Source organism: Notolabrus celidotus, chromosome 22 (genome assembly GCF_009762535.1).
Source record: "Notolabrus celidotus isolate fNotCel1 chromosome 22, fNotCel1.pri, whole genome shotgun sequence".
NCBI classification, from domain to species: Eukaryota; Metazoa; Chordata; class Actinopteri; order Labriformes; family Labridae; genus Notolabrus; species Notolabrus celidotus.
The window spans coordinates 18,497,606-18,518,548 of record NC_048293.1 but is presented as its reverse complement, the minus strand read 5'-3'; the positions used below and the strand labels follow the sequence as shown (position 1 = coordinate 18,518,548).

Below are 20,943 nucleotides of genomic sequence, written 5' to 3'. Positions count from 1 at the left end.
TAGTACCAATTCTACCCCAAGCTTTGGATCCATTAAAGCTATTGATACTTCTTATAATGATCACTGTTAGCATCTTCCACATCTCTGCTAGAGCATCTTATCATTCTCATACTCTCATATCATCTGTGCCCGCTCACGCAGAAAAATGAATCTCTATGTTATAAGAGGCCCTTTATTTTCTGTGGCTTAAAGACTTGACATGTTTGGGCCTTTGATTTATGGACTTCAGCTTTTATGTTTTAGCTGTACTCCATTACTCATACTGACCAGCTGTCAATCCTTGTATTGATAGCTTAAGTAAAACTCATATCAGTAGACAATGTTCTGTTTCTGTGTAGGTTTTTCTGTCTTTTGTTGTCACATAGAGACACTTGATGTTACTGTGATCGGTCTCGCTGTGTTTTAGCTCTGTTGCTTGTTGGCCCTGTTGGCTCAATCATTTAATTTAGCTCCATTAGCTGTAAGCTCCATTAGCTTGGTTTGCTTATAGCTTTGTTACTGAAACAAACCATAGGATAATTTATCTTAACATGACTTAACATTTACAAAGATTGATTACATTTTCTGTTCATATCATGGACTCCGTGAAACATGGATGTCTCCGGAATATCCCCCATTGGTTTCTGAAGAGGTGCTATTGAAGCCCAAAGATGGTAGTCGCTGGCAAATGCCCACTCCAACTTACATTTGGCTAATCTAGAAACCGGCAAAGAGCTGGAGCTGAGGCAGGGTTTCCTTGACTTCTGGAGCCAGCCACAAATGGACTCTTTAAGAGCTGCATTTATGAACCCTTCAGGATTGGCTTCAATATTAAACCCAGAAATTGCTGCTTGGGTTGAATGCCAGTGTTGGCTGTTCTTAACGTTAGCTTATCATCTAACATTTGGTCTCAATTTGAAATACAGCTCATGATCCCTGTTTATTTAGTTGCTCATCAATGAGACTAGTTAAATAATGTCAGTTTGTTAGTAAGTTCTTCCTTGCAAGAGTACAACATGATGAAAAAATTTAAGTTTCCGACCCCGAGTGTGATGTCAGAGGAAAGTGGCCGCTGTGTGAATTTGGTTAATACAGTACAGTGGTCATTACTTTTCATTCTCAATGAGACTGAAAAGTCTAGCTGTTTTGACATGTCTTTATCATTGCAATATTCAGCAAAGTCCTGATAATACCTATGTTTACTGTTAAATCAGCTTTATAAATGATCACTCTTCACAAGTAACTTTGACTAAAATAAGCCAAGAACTTGAATTAATTTGTTTCACAGAAATATGAGGTAATAACTTATTTTAAGACTATTTTCTAAGTTTGTTAAAGAGTATCGATCCCAGTGTTTGATGTGGTCATGGCCTTCATGTCTATTCTACAAAAGACTATTCACTGTGTATAGTTAAGGTTTGGCCACCTGCTCCACAAGCATGATAACTTCCAAATGACTGCTTTCCTCTTAGCTAGCCTTTAAACCAAATTCTAAAATAGGCCGCCAGCTAATCCAAGCTTTGGCAGTACTATTATTATTTTTTTATTTCTTCTTGGCACTAACCTGAGCTCAGCACGCTGCAACAAAACCTGATGGCCTGATTTATCTGGCTGAAGGATATATATGTGGTTTGTGGCAGCTGCCAATAAATTTAGGGGCATTTACAGGAAACTATGGTACTGAGAAGCCCAACTGCCAGGGGATTGACACACTGCCTCAGCAGATTGAAAGAGAAGGTAGTTTGATAATTATTGGATAACTAATATAACACTTTTGCAAAGAAGTGAATGCAGTATCAAAGTAAAAGACTGTGTGATGGATTGTTAGATCTTCAAGCATCAAGTTTCAGACACCAACCTTTGAAACAACTTGACTTTGGTGATCCTATTGTTCAAGAATTGTTGATAGTCATATCACAGAGGTATTAACTTTATCACATATCTGCTAATAGGTTCCCTGACCCTTTGGGCCCAAAGGCCTGTTCAGTAATCCATTCGTGGTAAATCCCTTAGTCCTTGCACCAGATAACAGCAGAAGCACAGCTGCTTCGGTCCGGCCGTAGGTACAGCCTGCCAAAATGCACGACAGATAGATTTAAAAAATCATTTGTCAATGTTTCCATCGGTGTCTTAAATGAACGATGCTCAGATGTTTGTATTTCTGGTGTGAAGTTTCTTTCTCTGTGTGTGTGTGTGTGTGTGTGTGTGTGTGTGTGTGTGTGTGTGTGTGTGTGTGTGTGTGTGTGTGTGTGTGCTTGCTGCTGGCTGTACAACAAATTACCTCTCAGAAATAATAAAGATTACCTTGAACCTATAAAAGCAAACTGGCATTTGTGATTTGACCCATGTTAAGCTCAGACAACGTTGGTTCTTGAAATCCTTTTAAGCTGATTACCACTCAAAGCAGGATACTGTAGAGACGGAAAGAAAAGTTTTTAGAAGTGAAGAAATGAAGTATTAAATGTTCTCTCTCTCTCTCTCTCTCTCTCTCTCTCTCTCTCTCTCTCTCTCTCTCCTCCCTCTCTCTCTCTCTCTCTCTCTCTCCTCTCTCTCTCCTCCCTCTCTCTCTCTCTCTCTCTCTCTCTCTCTCTCTCTCTCTCCTCCCTCTCTCTCTCTCTCTCTCTCTCTCTCTCTCTCTCTCTCTCTCTCCAATTCATTTTTTTGGTGAATTTAATAGTTACTAAGACTTAAAAATATGTTTAGTAGAAATAGATTCCAGCATTGAAAGTAGTCAAAATACCCTTTAAACCTGATGTTGTGACTTTATCAGACAGCAGCAGTAGCTTGTTAATTGTTAGTTGGCAAAAATGGATAAAGGCATTATGATAAACATGTGAGAGGCTGAGAGTTGTAGAGTCTGGAGTTATTAACACTAACAGCACGTTGCAAGAGCTTCTCTGTGAGCTCTCACTGCAGAGAACAGCATGCACACAAAACATGCACTTATAACCCATATGCACTCGCACACATGCACGCACACAAGCTCAGTAAGTGGGATGATAAGAGGATGTTCAACATAACTGCAGCAGTCCTCTGGGATCTAAGACGAAAACATGACTCAACCATTTACCAGCAATGCACAATGAATCAGCACATCTACACAAAATTAAGAAGTGAGACATCCTTCAACTTATACCTGCATGTACACATTTGGACAGACATTCAAAACAGGTTGACAATGCGTCATTTGATTGCTAGATTGGATGACTGCTGTTTTGAGATGTCACGCTCCTGCTAACACTGGATGTTTTATAAGTGGAAGGCATGACTGTACTCACATCTCTACATTACAGCTGGGTGTGGTAAAGTATGGTGCAACAGACAAATGTAAGTGGTTCCATAGGATGAGTACAGAATACTGAAGCATGAGCAGGATACGTCATTGGTAGTCACAAATTGATAGAGTAAGTGAGATTAGTATTCTGGGTGGAATAATGATGCAACGAGAAACTGAACAGCAGAAATAATCTGACCTGTAGAGATTATTTCTGGTGCACTGATGGGATTTGTATGTAAAGGTATTTGACATAGACCAGAATTACATGGTTTGGAAATAATGCAATGAAACACCAAATTGCATAAAAAGGGATTATATTATATCTCCTTACATCTGCCCCAAGCTCATTACAACTTTGTCATGTCCTAAAAAGGTGACTCAATGATATATACAGCCACATGACCTCCTCTCCATAATGAGGGCTTGGTGAGAGGACAGGCTACAAAAAACACTCAGCCAAAGCTCAAACACACCATTAAGTAGATGAAAGGAAGGACATTAGCACAGAGACAGAGACAAAACATCTAAAAACAAGATCTCCCCTGAAAGCAAATTTGGTCTCTGAAAGGCGAGACCACCATCTCAGAGACGGCTGGAAACTAGCAGGTTAAGTTCCAGTCTAGCAGTGCATGTTTATATACTTGCAGTCAACACTCAAGTTTTACAGAAATTGCTTGGCAGTCGTAAATGCTGAACCGTCCAAGTCTGAGAGCTCTGCTGACACTGGTTTGCTGGGTATGGGTTTAACTGAGTCCAGGTATATTGCAACATACAGTGAGTCACAGCCTGTGACCCAGTTGAGCTTTGTCCCTGGGCATGACCTCATTCTGACTGCGCACTAAAACAAATCCGATGCTACTGCAGCTGTTTTTTGTCAGGTACAGCAGGGCCCGGTGCATAAATTAGTGAAGTATTTAGTATTTCACTGGATTTCACTGAGCTATTAAAGCAATGCTGCTACTTCCGAGGCTGCTTAGCAATGCTGATTATAAATGCATTAAGTCATTTGAGGAAGCGTAATTAGCTACCTGACTTGCCTCAAACGAGATACAACAGCAGATTGAGTTGCAGGCATGGAGTCGCATAATACCGTCAGAACACAGAATACTGACAGGGGCATCGTAAAGAACTGATTCACCTATATGTATATGTGTGTGGGTTTGGTTTGTGTGTATGTGTGTGTGATCTCAGGTGATGTTGAGCTTACAGACAACAGGCCTGGTGACCTTAATCCCTGTTCAGAACAAAAGTAAAGCCGTATGGGTCTGCTAGGTAACATTTATGTGGGTTTTTAGCATGAGTGCATGTTTGTGTACGTGTGTGTGTGTGGTCATTGTGGATGATTCATGCATGGCACATTAACGGGAATGCACAGGACTACACACACACACACACACCAAAACAAACACACACTCTATGTGGTGTGATAAGCCTGTTAGCAAAGCTTTGGCTCAAAGGAAGTATCTGAGGTGCTTACAGTATCTGAGCAGGGTTTTTTCTTTGTGTGCGTTTGTGTGCGTGTGCGTGTGCGTGTGCGTGTGCGTATGCGTGTGTGTGTGTGTGTGTGTGTGTGTGTGTGTTCGGTGTGTGTGTGTGCGTGTGTGCGTGTGCGTGTGCTTGTGTTTTAGAGGGGCTCTTATGATATTCTAGTAAAACAAAGATCAAAGGAAAGAAGAAACCAATATTTTTCCGAGGTTTCAGAGAGGTTCACATTTAGTTCATATTTAGCATGCTAATAATGTGAATAAACCAGAATTAAATAAGTGAGCCTGCTCAATGTTATATCGGCCATGATATAACATGCTGATGTGAGCAGCAAAGTCAAAGCACTTCTATGCAAAGTTCTGCCTTACATGTGTACCTTGATCTTGTTTCTTTCACTTATTTGGCTCGATGGGATTCATTTGGCTCTGCAAGTAGAGAAGCAGACTTAAAGAGACAGCAGATTCAAACAAAAGCTGCTCTTTGTGCTCATTTTGGAACACTCTTTGTGTCACAATCTCACAGCAGTTTGATGAGTGATCAGTGTTACAGTAGTCAAGTATCTTGTTCCAAATCTCCCTCAGTAGTGACCTGATTGATTTCCAAAAGCTTACAGAGTACTCTGTTGGCAATTCAACTATTTTTCTACCTTGTTTATGTGTCAGTAATCTTCCTCTATCTAATCGTTTGTATCAGCCCACCTTGTCCTACAGGGAATCTGGGAGAGGTTTTGGCACCATACCACTGCCAGCAATCCTAGAGGACCAACTTTAATCTTTCTGTAAGCCCCTGTAGAGCAGGCTACCACTAACAGACCCTTAAACTCTAAATATATGAATCTAATTTAGAACTATTCATTCACCCAGATCTGTGAACTAATTTGCCAAAATAATCCGAGTGTTTGTTTATCAAACTCTTTTTGGTAGGATGATCTTTTACTGTCAGTATTAAATCCCCACTTAGCACATTTTGGCAGCCGAATTCTTCTCAACTTTGTCTGATATGTGAGACATGTTGCGATCAAAGTGTGTGCCTGTGTGTGTGCGTATTGTCTGTTTCTTTGAGAGTGTGCATGCATATGTGTGAATGTGTGTGATCATTATGTCGTGATCTGAAGCCAGCTGGGTTGGCTTGCTCATTTGCATATCTGGTGTTAACCATTATAAATATTCATGACCAGGGTCTAAACTGGTATGAATATTCATCCTACCCTCAGGCCGTAGACGGTGGAGTGGCAGTGATTCCAATCAGCAGAACAGAAATTAACTCAACCTTTTGTGAGGTGGACGACAACACTTGATTATTGCTGTGGGCTCCTTAGTGCGTATAGTGATTGTGTGGATCGTTGCGTTCCTTTAGTCATATGGCAGCCATATTTTCATCTGTGCATCATACAAATGAAATGATGCCCCCAAGACAGAGAGGCAGATGGAGAGAGAAACATACTGAACTTATCTTGGGACAAAAACTCAAATTTCTCTTTGAAACGACTGAGAAGCTGCAGGGTGGACTATCCACCACAGTCCAATCTGAAAGCTGCAGCAGGATAAAAAGACCCATCATGGTGTTGTTAGCGTATGTGTGAAACAGGCTAACCAGCTTGGCTGAATTTTCAATTTCTTGGTAAATACCATTAGGCTAATGGTTTGCTTGGCAGTTTGCATGCTAAAGCTAGTGTAAGTTCATTTGAACTCTTAGAACTGAAGCTGCTACCAATTAAATAAATCATCTGGATTAATGGAGCTGATAAAGAAACACATTAGTATGAGCATATCTGCTGTTTGGATGCTGTTGTATGGCTTTTGGACCTTAGCCACCTCTGCTTATGACAATAGTAAAATACATTGGCATTTGTTCAAATGTTTTATATGGTTTTGACCTTTGACTTATGTGTTATACTTTTGGTTTGATTCTTTCTCATGACTTTGGACATCTTATCTTTGCCTCGGTGAAGTCTGAAATGACAAACATGATGCATATGATTGTTGTGCAGAAACCTTGTATCTCCATATTTGAGCATTTTCATTATTTTTGCATGAATCAATGTTACTGATCTCCATTTACACCAAAAGGCAAGTTTTTTTTAAATTAAAAAGCTTGTGTGAAAAGCAAATGGTTGTTTTACTTCCTGGAAAGTAGTGGTTCTGGAGATGCTGTACAAGGTTTCTGCATGACAGTGACAAAATGATGATAGATATGTATGTGTATAGCAACAGGCAAAACTGGCTTATAAGATATCACTCAGATTCCTTTGCTGGATAGATGGATAGATGGATAGATGGATAGATGGATAGATGGATAGATGGATAGATGGACAGACCGACAGACAGACAGACAGACAGACAGACAGACAGACAGACAGACAGACAGTTTTTGCAGACAGACAGACAGTTTTTGCAGACACCTCTGGAGGTATCACTTTGAAGTCTGCACCTCCGCCCTCGAGTGCAGTAACTGCAGGATTAAGGAGGCCCAGTGCTCAAGTCAAGTAAAGTCAGGTCAAATTCTTTCATGCTGTCTCAAAATAGGAAATGTATCTCATGACACTTAACAGGTAGCACAGGTCTCTCATAATATTGTTTACACAGACCCAACAACCTGGACTTGAGCATGCACTTTGCAACAGCGGCACAGAAAAGAACAAGCAGACCCAAACTGAGGAGAATAAGGTTGTAGGTGGGCGGCCCTCTGCATTGATATGTTAGGCCAGGAAGCCTTACAACTATAAGTGGTGAATAAAAAGGCATACAAAGATCTATTCTGAAGAAAAGTGGCAGCTTAAGCTAAGGTTGTTCAAGTATCTTTTCACCCATGAGTATATCACTTGTCATGGGTACAAACATGACATCATGTGTCATCCATTCATAGCTCTCTTTGAAAAAATATGCTTGATTGGATCGTTAAAAGACATAAATTGTGTTAAAATAAAAGGTGATGTATGAGTTTCACCTGGATTATGCTACTTCCCAATATTTTGTTTTCTCAATTGATGAAAAAAAAAAAAGGGCAAAGGGTTGTTCAGTTGCGCTCCAGCAGCTCTACAACTCCTCAGAGTCACACACTACACTGCTGTCACGCTATGCCCTGGGGACTGACTGTGACATGATGGAGGTTGTAGGGACAGGTTGGAGAGGGGCAGGGGGAGGTAGAAAATGGTGTTCTGTGGGATATAAATAACACAACTAGGTTTAGAATGGGAAGTTTGGGGTATATATATATAGACAAATCAAAGCACAAATAACAGATCTCAGTTAGCAGTGTTGCTTCATGAAGAGTGTCTGAAATATATCACCAAAGAAAATAATAATCTTGAGGTTAGAATCCATCCCTGAAGGGCTACAGCATAACTTTTGAAATAGAAGATTGTTACCAGCTAGTGTTTGGAATAGCAATGTGTATATGAGAGAGAGAGTTAGAGAGAGAGGGAGGAACAGACTTCAGCAGTACTCAGGAGAGAGATTTTAGGAAGTGTCCAACTATTATCTCGCTCATTCAACAATGTGGGGCTGCACGGTGGTGCAGTGGTTGGCTGCGAGAAGGTCCCTGGTTCAGATCCCCTGTCGGGCGGGTGCCATTCTGTGTAGTGTTTGCATGTTCTCCCCCATGCATGCATTCCAAAAACACTGCAAAGTTCCCATGAGTGTGTGCATGAATGGTTGTCTGTGTCTACATGTTAACCCTGTGATAGGCTGTTAACCGGTCCAGGGTGTACTCTGCCTTGCATTCAATGACAGCTGGGATACGCTTCAGCCCCTTACGACCCCGCACAGGATAAGTGGCAAAGATAATGTAGGGATGGATTTAACAATGCATGTTATACACACTGCATTGTATTGAGTGCTTTGGGTGAATGATAATGGGTCACTTGAGATGGTCTCTCGGTAAACGGAGGCTAAATCTGTTCTACTTCACATCTCAAGTTTTTTTGGATATCACAATATAATACCCGTCAAAGCAAGGACACAACACATGCAACCATTTCACTGAAGTATTCACACACAAACTCATTAACATTCATTTGTATTCTCTTTTCTTGTCTGAGAGAGATACCAGAACAAAATAGAAAAGAAAAGAAAAGAAAAGAAAAGTGGTGCAGGAACAGGTTTTTGTTGTTTTTGACTGAGCAGCTGCCTCGTGAGTTGTCAGCCTATGCATCTGCGTGTGAATAGAGTGAAAGCTGAAGACGGAATCAGTTTAACCTTACTGAACCACACAAGTGCTGCGCATATGCACGCGAATGCACATCATCCCAAGTGTTTTGGAAGAAAACACTAGTGGCTGGAACAAAGAGCCTCCTTGAAGAATAAACATGAAATATTTACGCCATCAGATGAGGGGATGGAGAGAGGAAAGAGAGAGAGTGACATCAGGATGGAGAAATGGATTGAGGGATGGAGATGGGGGTGGGTGATAGTAAAGGAGGAGATAGACAGACAGATTGACAAGGACGGTGTGGTATTGTATCGTATAAGCTATGATGATGACAGAGACTGAGGTGATCCCGAAGAGATTCTGCTTTAAGAAAGAAGAAGTTGCCATCATCTAATAAAAAACAAGAGTGTGAGTCGACCAGAATGGATAAATAAAACTACTTTACAGTCAGAAAACATGACATGACTTATCTGTAAAAACACAGATGCATGGAAATAGGGGTCTTTTTCTGACTTTCAGGGTGTTTTTATTGCCCAGAGGAAAGAGTTTATCCAGTGAAAATCCTCTGCCAGCAGCGGCGAAGCAGCAGCATCTGTGTTGCTTTCCACCCAGATATTCTTTATTGGATCCAGACACCTCTTTTGTATTCCTGTAGTGATGCTGTGATGCCGCAGTGAATCAGCAACAGCAGATAATTCAAGTACTTTTAGTCAGATTGAGAAAACTAGTATTTTCAGCTGCTTCTCATTATCTCGTTTGCATGTTGTGGCATTTTAGCTGGTTTAGTAAAGGTTGTCCTGTAATGGAATATAACTCAACCAATGGTTTGTTGAGACTGATACTTAATTAAAAGGGAGACCTTTTATAATCACTAATATGATTGACTAAATAATTGATTAATTTGATTGAATGAAAACATACCTGTTATTAGTACACGAGGCAACAGCTTTGTATTTGTAATATATTGTACATTATACATTGTTATTACCCAGCTCTCTTACTGATCTTCCGGCTGTATATTATGCTTGACTGTGATTGGTCAAAACCCCTTGATAACGGCTAACATTGGCAACACCAGAAGTAAACTGATCACACGTCATGTCAAATCATTCATTGCATTTGTGATTAGTTGAGTAACTTGTTCAATAAACCATTATTAAACTGTCCCTTGTTTTAAAGCATTGTTCTGGTGCTGTGATACCTCTCACACGCCCCCCTCTGCTCATCTAGTCTAGCCCCCCCCCCCAGCCAAAAAAATGTGAAAGTGGAGCTGTCTTATCTCCAAGTACTATGGATGTTTTTATGCACCAAAAAGTGGAGTGTTTAACTGAGGTAATAAAAACGATAAGGGAGGAAACACCGGTGTTGTAGTCCTGTTATACCTGCAGGAATTACCAGCAGAAAACAGAGAAGAAATATGAAAAGAGAGATTAAAGGACAAACAACTGCAAGGAAAACATTGCAATCTCATCCTTTATTCAATTGCAGAGATAAGAATGAGAGACGGCAACACATGCTGAAAGAAGGAAGGAGAAACAAAATACTGGAGTGATTGCAGAGCCAGATTGAGTTTCATCATTTATTCAATAGTTCTGGAGAATGAGAGAGACAGTCAGGGATGGTGAAGTGAGAGGAACAGAGAGAGAGAGAGAGAGAGAGACAGAGAGAGAGTGAGAGAGAGAGAGAAAGGGCCTGTGAGGCTTTAAAAGACCCTGTAAGAAGTTTATTATCAGGTTTTCTAATCGTCTTTCTTCATTTCATCCCTCAACCATCAGCTCAACAGCTGGCAGACAGTCATTTGGGAAGGCGGGCCCTGCAGAAACTGCAGTGAGTAGATTTGCATTCACTTATGCCATTTCTGTCCCTAGTTACATTAAACCTAATACTTTCTGGGAGGATATAAAAAAAGCCACTCACAGAGGAAGTTTGGCATCAAGTGCCAGAAACAGGTTTACATTTATCAAGAGGAGGCCGTGCAGTCACAGATGATGGATTGAGAAACTTCACATGAGAGGGGCTTGGTTCAGATCTGACACACAAACCCTCAGAGGTGGCTTTTCTAAAAGACATCCATCTTTTTCTGTTACTAAATAAACTGCACTCAAACAGAGTTTAACATCAACTCCCTGCCACAACTTGCAAGAATACATACAAAGAGTATTTTAAGATCTCTTCCACTCCAAAGATTTGAAACAGCTGAACTTCTGAAGCACCTGGATTTCTATTTGAAGTGAGATTGGAAATAAACTTGTGGAAAGAAGTTGAAATGGCAGTGAAATTGGTAGCACTGAAAGAAGCTGAAGTCCTAAAACTAGCCAAGCCCTATGGGGTAGACCCAGCGATCGGAGCTGTTGATGGAGCTGATGGCAGGCACTCGAGATAATGCTTGTGATTCCATCCGCTGCAACACAGAAGATTTCAGGAACATCTAAGAAGCGTCTCTCCACTCTGGTCCTCTAAAAATATGCACCTGGTCTATTTTTGATGAAGCTGCTGTGTGGCTGCGTCAAGCTGCACATGGCAGATGGAAGTCAGACATAAGAACAGCAAAGATAATCCAGTCAGGTTTCAAAATAAAGAGCCTTTGCTAGGCCCCGAAGGTATGAACGTTTGAAGCTTGTATTGCTGTAATCCACTTTTCCCCCCTTTTTTTTCTAAGCCAGTTGTGTCTGCTTCATTATTTGGAGCTGCAACTGTCTGACTTTTCTGATTGGGTTGCAGAAGCCAACTTTTTGGCTTCAACCGTAGATCAGATTTTTTTTTTTTTTTCACTGAATTAGATTATTATTGCCATTAAAGATTAATCTATACAGATCAGACAAAAGTTGGGAAATAGTTAAAAGTGCCTACCATAGTAGATTTAAGCTGAAAAACAGAACCTGAGAGAACATCATTAACTTTGTTGTCTTGTCTGAGCAGCACTGCAAAACCTTGAGACCTTATTCTACAGTCCTAACCAATTAAATGATTCCAGCTCTATTTCTTTAGACCATGTTTGGCGGTAACAACACAACAAACAGCCACATAGCATAGGTAATTTAACTATACCCCTCACTAGCTTGGTGGTAGCAACGCTGTTTTCTGAATCTAAAAGCTTTTCAGCTTAGCTGTTTAATTGATTAAGTGGTGTGGTAGCGTCCACAGAAGCTATGACGTGACATCCCTGTCTAATCCTTCAGTTGATGCTTATGACGTCTCTATTGCTGGCAAATGTGCAGACATGCGAGCATAAGTTCACCCAACTGGGGGACAGAGATGATTACCAAAAAAGATAACATGACCAACCTCTGTGAAATGGTCTAGGATAACAGAGGTCCACGGTAAATGAGGTTAGAGAAGAGGAGTTGGATGTTAGATTGGGGAAGAAGTGGGATAAGTTCAACCACTTCCTGTTTTCGGGCAACTGTGCGTAGTTCTTTAAAGTTATGTTTTGGGGCATTTTTGCCTTTAATGGATCGGAAAGCTGGAGAGAGACAGGAAATGTGGGAGTAGAGAGTAGGGGAAGACATGCTGCAAATGGTAAAGGCCTGGAGTCAAACCTGCAACCACTGCGATGGGGACTTTAGCGTTCACACTGTAAGGCTTCATGCTCAATTCCGATATTTTGCTCAGATCCGATTTTTTGTTTGCCTGTTCTCATTACCATCTATAATGTGACCTGTATCTGATTCCTGTGTAAACTGCGGCTCCGAACTGCCCCGCATGTGCAAAAGAACAGTAACAATAACTTCACATGCAGCTGTTTCACAAACGTAAACATGGAGGAAGTCAGCATTCTCGCCTTTGTTACAAAGTTTTTGTACAGTGGGAGCCGGAGAATGAATGACCAGGTGCGGAACAACCCTCAAGCTTTGCTTGTATGGAAGTGTCACCCCATATATTTATGAGGTCCAAGACCTCGCTGTCCCTCCATTGACTTGCTCCATTGTTGCTATCCTCCATTATCCAAGGCTACCGCCGTGCAGAATTGTGACATGTGTCGCTATAAAGTATCATCAAGTATCATGAAAGTATCAAATCCGCCTTGGCCGTTCACACCGAGGTCGCATTATCTGATTCAGAACCACATATAGAAGTGGTCTAAATCTGATTTGAAAAAGACAGATTTGGGCCAGATTTGAGTGTTCACACTGCCTCTAAAAAATCTGCCTTGGTCACTTGATGCCAAAAAAATTGGATTTGGGACACTTTTACCTGCAGTGTGAACATAACCTTAGTCTGCTAGGCCAACAGCATTAGATTTAGACTTTATACACCTTTAATAGAGAGGTTAAGGCATTGGATAGAGCTGGAAACTAGGAGAGAGAGTGGGGGAATGACATGCAGGAAAGGGGCCGCAGGCTGGAAACCAACCATGACCGCTTGCTATATGGGCTTGCGATTAAACCATGAGGCCAAATCCGCGCCCCCTGTTTTTGTCAAGTGATCATACTCTAAAGAAGCATACAACAGTTCAATTATGGAGAGATGGACAGAGACACATGGGATTAGTTTGACTTTCAACCAAGCTCAGTTCAGTCTTAAAGCAAATAGCTTTGATGTAGTTCACTACTTTAGCCGTGTTCTTGTACTTAGCTTGTTGCATCTCTTTTGGGGGGAAACCTCAGTGCAGTCACTGTAATTCATTGTAGAGTTGCGAGCTTGCTACATGTTACAGTTAGCTTTCCCAACACTGTATTTAGTTGATGATCGGGTGACATAGTGCAGTTAGTAAAACAGGCTTGCCTTTCAGCTCATAGCATCCACGTTACAGTATACTGTACTTGCAACAGAGCTGAAGCTTTAAAAAAATAATTTAACAACACTACACAAGGTTATTAGAGAACATTCATTCATTAAAACTACTTTGAAGTTTATTAAGAAACTTACCATATCATTACTTTGGATATCACATTACACTGCTTTAATAGATCAACATGAGTGTCTGTTTCTTGATCTATACGCCTGATGTTCTTTTCCAAGTAGCTGATTGAATAAGATGGTGATTATTCCCCTCCACAAGTGGCCATTTGTTTCGGATGGAGCCCAGGGTGACACAGGAAAGGTCCTGACTGAATAATGTGACTGCTTTCCTAATTTGTCTGCAAACCTGTGGGGAAGCCAGCTTCTTGTTATCTGTTAGCAGCTGCTGCATTCACAATGACAAGAACCCAGCGCAGCATATCCAAGACACCTGGTCACCTGCACACACACATACGCCGACACACTGACACACACACACTTGCACGCGCACGCTGGGCCAGGCTGCCAGATGCTGTCCAGACAAGGTAATTGAGAGGATGATACAAGGAGAGAGAACAACAAGGGGAATTGAGACAAAGGAAAAAGAGAGAAAAAAAGGGGACTGGTTAAGTCACATGGGAAGGTGGAGATAAGTGCAAACACAGAGAGGAGAAGACACAGGAAACACGAGAAAATCATATTAGAAAAATATGAAGAGATTAAAGAAGGAATGGAGTGACAGAGGAGAGACAGTGGAGCGGAAGTCACATGGATGGAGAGATGGATTTTCGAGGAGGAACTGCACAGTAGAGGTCAAATAAGAAACAGTTTACATCACAACAAATCAGTCAAGAAGCAGAGGACAAATAGGGACATAGAGTGTAGAGAAAGGAGGGGAGAGAGAGGAGGGATGCAGAAATAACAAAAAAATAAGAGGAGAGGGGACAATAAAAGCTTCTTTTGTTTTGCGAGTGACTTAACTGTCAGAGGACATTTCTGTATGTGACAAAATAAGCCATAATAGTGTTTAGTGGCTGAATTTAAGCTAACATGTGCATATTCTCCACTGGTATCCTCAGTAATTGACAGTTTCATTTTTATAAGTGATGAAAGAGGTGCCTGGAGAAGTAAGTGTACTATTTATTTACTACAAATTTTGTTTTTCAAAGTGACAGATTAAGCAAAGAATAAAATAATGCGCACTAAAAAGATACATGTATAGCTGATTTTTGTTAAGTATCAGTTGGAAGGGGGGGTGGCACTTCATCAATGAGGATTCTCAGAGTGCTTGGTGTAAGTTCCAAAAGTGTTAAAAAATAGAAAAAGGCAGCATATCTCAAATTCCACGTGAAGGAGGACAAAACGCCAACATTTAGGTAGTTTATTTGGCTTGTATCACAATGAACAAACGCTTATCCATTTTGGCACAAGGCCTTCTTCAGAGTGTTTGTTCAATGGAATTTACTATGTCGATTCAATAAAATACACAAGAGCAGAGCCAAAACACAGCTGGAGGCTGACGAAAGAACCCCTTTTATCATGGCTTCAGCCACAGGAGCCAATGGCAAGCAGTCACAACCAAGTTAACTTGTTTTTTTCAGAGTTCTCCATATAATAAAACCAGGTTTCTCAAAACCAGGATAACCAGGGCTTACCCTGGTTCCTAAAATCGGGACATGATGCTTACATGAAGCCACCAGGAGCCCAGCCATTAGGAGAGCCCGGCGAGAAGAAAGTGAATTACTGACTGATTTATTTACTGGATAATGTCATGGGTCATGTGCCAATGATAGCTCAAATCAGAGTCCAGGTTTACAAGTAGAGTACATGTGTAAACAGAAGGCCCTTCAGCCCATCAAAGGAAATCACGTTCCCATCTTAATCCCGCCAACTTGGCTCTCATGGTGGAAATGGTGGAACAGCTATCAATAAACACATCAGGATTATCTGAATTGCTTAACCAGTCTGAGATTGGTTTGAGTTGATTCAATGGTCTGGATCTAGGCCAAAGGCATCAAAAGTAGCTTAGCATAAATACTTACGAACAGGAATATAGCCATCTGGCTTTGGTCGCTGGTTGCAGCCACATGGCAATGACAAGATTCATGGTAGCGGCTGCATCTTACGTCATTTAACATTTTTTGTTTTGACATTATTTTGTTGCATTGCAGCTCTTTGTGTTGGTCTGCAGGTTCTAATCTCACAACTGTTTCAAAGCATCCTCTGACCTTTAAACTTCTGTACTTTATGTGCACCATACATGAACCTTCCTACGCAGTTGCACTCTTTTACTGTTTTAACATTCACCCATGACTCTACAAAGACCAACAGATGCCTGCCTATGTTCATGCCTGGGCCCAAGTGGTTGGAATTCAAGCAGCTCGTGGCAGTTTTAAGGTCTCTCTGCCTCATGAAAAAATACACAGACATAGCCTGTACAGTTGACCAGTTTAAAGTTAACCTAAAACCACCATTTTTGGTGATTTGATTTGACCCAAACTGGATGATATAAACTCCATCTCAATTGATTGACATAGAACAGCCTCAGTGTGTAAAAAATGCAAAATGTTAAGATTGTCATGTATTTTGAGCAACATTGGGAAATGTAATAACATTTTAGGCCAGAAAAGTGACATTTGGGGTGTTCATACTGCTGTCAAATGTCAAAACGGGTCCAATTTGACCCGACCAGTATGCAAGAAGTCATTTCAGCTGTGTTCGTATGCTTCCAGACTATAGGCTATACAAAGCTAATTACCCCTCGGCCTTATTTTCAGTCCAAGGTATCGGAATGGTTAACTTGTGCAGGTCATATTTCAATTCACAGTTGAAAGAAAAGCCAAAAAAGCACCAAAATGTGTCCCATACCTTGGCAGTAGAATCTGTACAGATCCAATCACTTCAGTCCTTTGTGCATCCTCTTCTCTTGGCCATGATGGTTAGCTGGATTGATCTGAATGAGCTGAAATCAAACAAAAATTTTATCCAGTTTAGTTATTTCAGATTTGTGTATTTGAATAACAACCTTCCTTGTTCTGAATAACTATGGCGAGACAACTAAAGTTTCATTCAGCTGGTTGATCTCAGTTATTGTCAGAAATGATATTACAAAAAACGCTGGCCTCTAGTCATACGCTGTTCAGTCGCTTCATTTGTCTTTGCCAAACCCCTGGGCTATGTCTGCTCCTGTCTTCTATTTCCTGTCTCTCCATTTCTCTGTCTAAATTAATTTCCTCATTCCTTCTATCTTCTCCCTCAACCCACAAACTCTCTTTGAAAATGTCTTATTTCTCTTTCATATCCTGTACCCTTGGTTATTCATTCTCAACGTTACAGTGTCATATTTGTCTCAATTCCAAATATATTAAGCACAGAGACATAAACACACACGTACATTAGCCTAACTGTTTAAATGCTGTTTGTACAGCTCAATTCAGTTCACAGTGGGCAAGCTGGGAGCAGCTTCACAGCCAATTCTCTGAGTACCCCTACTGTGTGTGAGTGTGTTTGTGTGTCTGACTGTTGGCTAATGGGAATATGGTCGTGGGTTAACGTTGCATGCAAGCCTCCTCATTTGGGTTCTATTGACGCCAAAATAAAAACTGGTAGTAAGACAAAAGACTGAGTGAAGAACAGACACACAGACAGAGTGTGGAAGAGTTACTGTCGACCTGCTTCTCAGTGCAGACCCTTTACTCAGATGGAAGCGAGTGAGAGAGCATCAGAAATACTGGAGAAAAGAAAGTGAGTGATGCCAAAGAATGCCTGAGGCCTGACTGTGAAGTAACTCTTCTTTCATTCATATTTCCACAAACACACATAGACAAGTGCACAAACATGTACAGACAATGACACACAAGATAATTTGCAGCCTCTCTAGATGGAATAAATTATTACATACGCCCCACGCCTGTTAATTTCATTAGAATTTTTGGGGAAATCTGATACAAAGCAACAAATTGCCTTCCTACAATTCCCATGGTTGAGTCTGATTTAATTTCCTGTTTATGACACACACACATGAACACACATGAACACACAAGCATTTGATAGGTCTCAGGCTTGGCAGTGAGCCATGCCTCTGTGTTCCTTGACAAACAGGGGGCATAATGGATCCAGCATAACATCATCACACACGCAGATACTCAAACACAAGGGGAAACACACAAGTGAGCGGACATAATTGATATGTTTCAACATGTGACAGAGGGAATTAGCACATAGTGGCACATGTTCAAATGCAGACGAATAAACAAATCAAACACATGAACACAGTGCATCACACCATGATACAAAATAAGCTGTATTAATCTATTGAGCCACTTAACAGAGATGTGAGGACTTAAGCAATTAGAACTATGCTTAAATGTCGAGTGGATTTTTAGGAGTGTTGGAGGGTTTCACAATAGAAATGTACAGTTTTAATTCAACACATTGTAACTGGAAGAATGCAATGAAAGATGTTTTTTGTTGCATTTTGGGCATTTTCTGAAGCCTAACTCATACACACTCAATCACTTGTGTATCAACTTCTTTGAGTTACATCAGCTTCGTACTAGGGTTTATATTCTGGCCTCCTCCTGCACATCATCAATAATTCATGGTAATGGAAACAACTTTTTAGACATACTGTGTATGACAATCCCTTGCTCTTGTTATACATATTGTATAATGTCTCCATATTGATGCTCCCAACATGAATTTATGTTTCCTTTTAATAATATATGACAGTGTCCTCTGCAACAGCTGAACCCAAATGTCAGACAAATCCTGCGATACGAGTATGCTAATTCCTGACCTTCTTGCATTTTGTATTCAATTATTATAAAGCAGTAAAGATAATGGATGGCTGGATGGCTGGATGGCTGGATGCATGGATGGATGGATGGATGGATGGATGGATGGATGGATGGATGGATGGATGGATGGATGGATGGAAGTTGGTGATCCAAAAATACACATTCACAGACTGATCATCGTTTTTATTCATTATACATTCATAAATAAAGTCCAGATTTTGCACAAGCTGCTGTTGGTCTATGACCACCGAAGTGGACTATATTTGAGCTGAATTAAATATTTTTTTCTGCCAACCTTAACATCCTTCTAGACCGAAACTTTATCTCCAAACTGATCTGATATTTTTCCTGGAATGGTAATTGCTGAGTTCATTGTTCTTCTCAAGCAAAGTCGTGCCTCGCAGTCGTTCACAGCTATGCACACTCACCTCACCAACTTCTACTGTCAGCTGCCTGTTCAACCAGACTTTTCTCTGTACTTTGCTAAATGAGCAGCTCCTAAGAGCTCTCAGTGCTGAACTGATAGCGATTAAATTGATTAATTTTCCACACAGCTCCATTAAATTATGCAAGGTGATATTTATTTTAATAATGCACAAGTTTCTCTCTTGTCAAGATCAGTTTTCCTGTTTAAACATGCTTTTATCTTGTGCACACCACAGACTAACTTGTATGTAGATGATATTATCTTGTGTGATGGGGCTACTTTAAGCTAATAAAGTATAATTTAATGTGAACATAATGCTTTCTTTTTCAAACAGAGTAGTATCTTGTTAGCATGTTATTATCCTGTGCAAATAAGTCTCTTATCTTGTGTGCACATGTAATCCTTTGTAAACACATCCATTTTCCTGTAGGTTATTGTCCTCTGTGAACATGTCATCTGCATGCATGCTAAAAGTTCTGTTATTATCCTTCTTGGAAAACTGATACTTACTTATGCTGACATGTTTTTTATATATATTGTAAGATATTATCCTGTGCAAAATGGCTATTACCTTGTGTTGGTATGTCTCTATTCCTTGCAAATGTGTTCTTATCTTGTGAGCACAAGATACAGTTATGTATGGGAATGTCTTCTTCAAGCAAAAGGTAATAAGGTTTTTGTTTTTTTAAAGAGGCATTGACATATCTATTTTATTATTTTAATAGAAGACGAATGAAGCCCATGTTTTAAAAAAAACCTCTTCCCAAGAGACCCTTACAATTATCTTGATTTGAAGTGATTAAGGTCACCGCTCCCCGCTGATAAAGATGAGGAAAATGAGAGCAGTAATACGGTGTGTATGTTGAGTTGGCAGGCTTTAAAGTTGCAGGATCATTACCACCATAATCACCCAGTAATGACACACTGGGAGAAGTGTGAACACAACACTCCCTGCTCACTCTTCCTCTGCCTCCCCTCACCTCTCCATCTGACCTTGCATCAATCGATCAGTATGCAACACATTCCTCACTGATTGCAAACCATGTGAATCTTTTTTGTGGAGTAAGATCGGTCTGAAACAGTGTTTGGCAGCTGTGTGTGTGAGAGTCGCTGTTTGAAAGTGTGTATTCTAGGTCTATGTGTGAAGAGTTATGAGTAAAGTGGTTGTGACATGTGGCATGCTTGGTGGGCAGCAGCGTGACGGAAGTTGCAGGGAAGCAGAACGCACGCACGCAAACACACACGCACGCACGCACACACACACACACACACACACACACACACAATCGCGCTGAGCAACCTGTCACTGTTGCATTTGAAGCTTTTAGCACTTCTTAGCAAAGCAGTCTTCCTTGAGACTGTGAAAAGATACATCACACAAAAACACACTCAGACCTGCATTCACACACACACAGACACACACACAGACACACACACACCCTGGGGAACAGAAGTGGATTTGCAGTTGGTAAAAACACGCAAACTTGCCTCTTACCTTGTCTATACTTTTTGCAATGGCTCGAAAAAAGAACGACTGCTTTGATTATTTAGATTATACCTAAGTAATGATAAAACCTGGAATCAGCAGCAGTTCAGAGTTGTGTACAAAATATTGACTACTGGTATGGTGAATCTGTGAGCTTAGATTTCCATAACTGCACAGAGCAACACATTTCAGTCTTTATGCTGTGTTTTTTTTTGTTTCTAGCTCCCAAAATAAATATCTGCCTCTTCATCTGATAAAAGCTCAGCTGTTTTCCAGGGGGAAGCATCTAACGGCTTGTTATCAGCTGTTTGGTGCTGAGCAGGAAGTGAAGCTGTGAGAGCTGGGAGAGTGAACCAAAACATGAAAATTGTTGGTTGGAATGGTTCAAATAAGCTCACACTAGCCTGACTGATTTCAAAGCCACTGACATGTTTTTATCATACATACAATCTTTATCACATGGCATGTTTGAACTTCCATTATTTTGCATTTCAAAATAGCATTTAAGTCTATAAAAAAAATGTAAAGATATTTTAACTAGTGCCTGGTTTAGGAATTAAATGCAATGAATGTACTTTATGGTCTTGACCAGTGAGGCCTGAAACCATGACTTTGAGAG

At 40.6% G+C, this 20,943-nt stretch overlaps 1 long non-coding RNA gene across 1 annotated transcript in view; it reads right to left on the bottom strand.

The window, feature by feature from the left end:
- The window catches only part of LOC117805806, a 75,898-nt gene that overhangs the window by 32,822 nt on the left and 22,133 nt on the right, over window positions 1-20,943 (bottom strand). The window contains exon 2 of the long non-coding RNA XR_004629526.1: window positions 16,481-16,574. This is a non-coding gene — a long non-coding RNA (uncharacterized LOC117805806). The remainder of the gene's footprint in view (window positions 1-16,480; window positions 16,575-20,943) is intronic.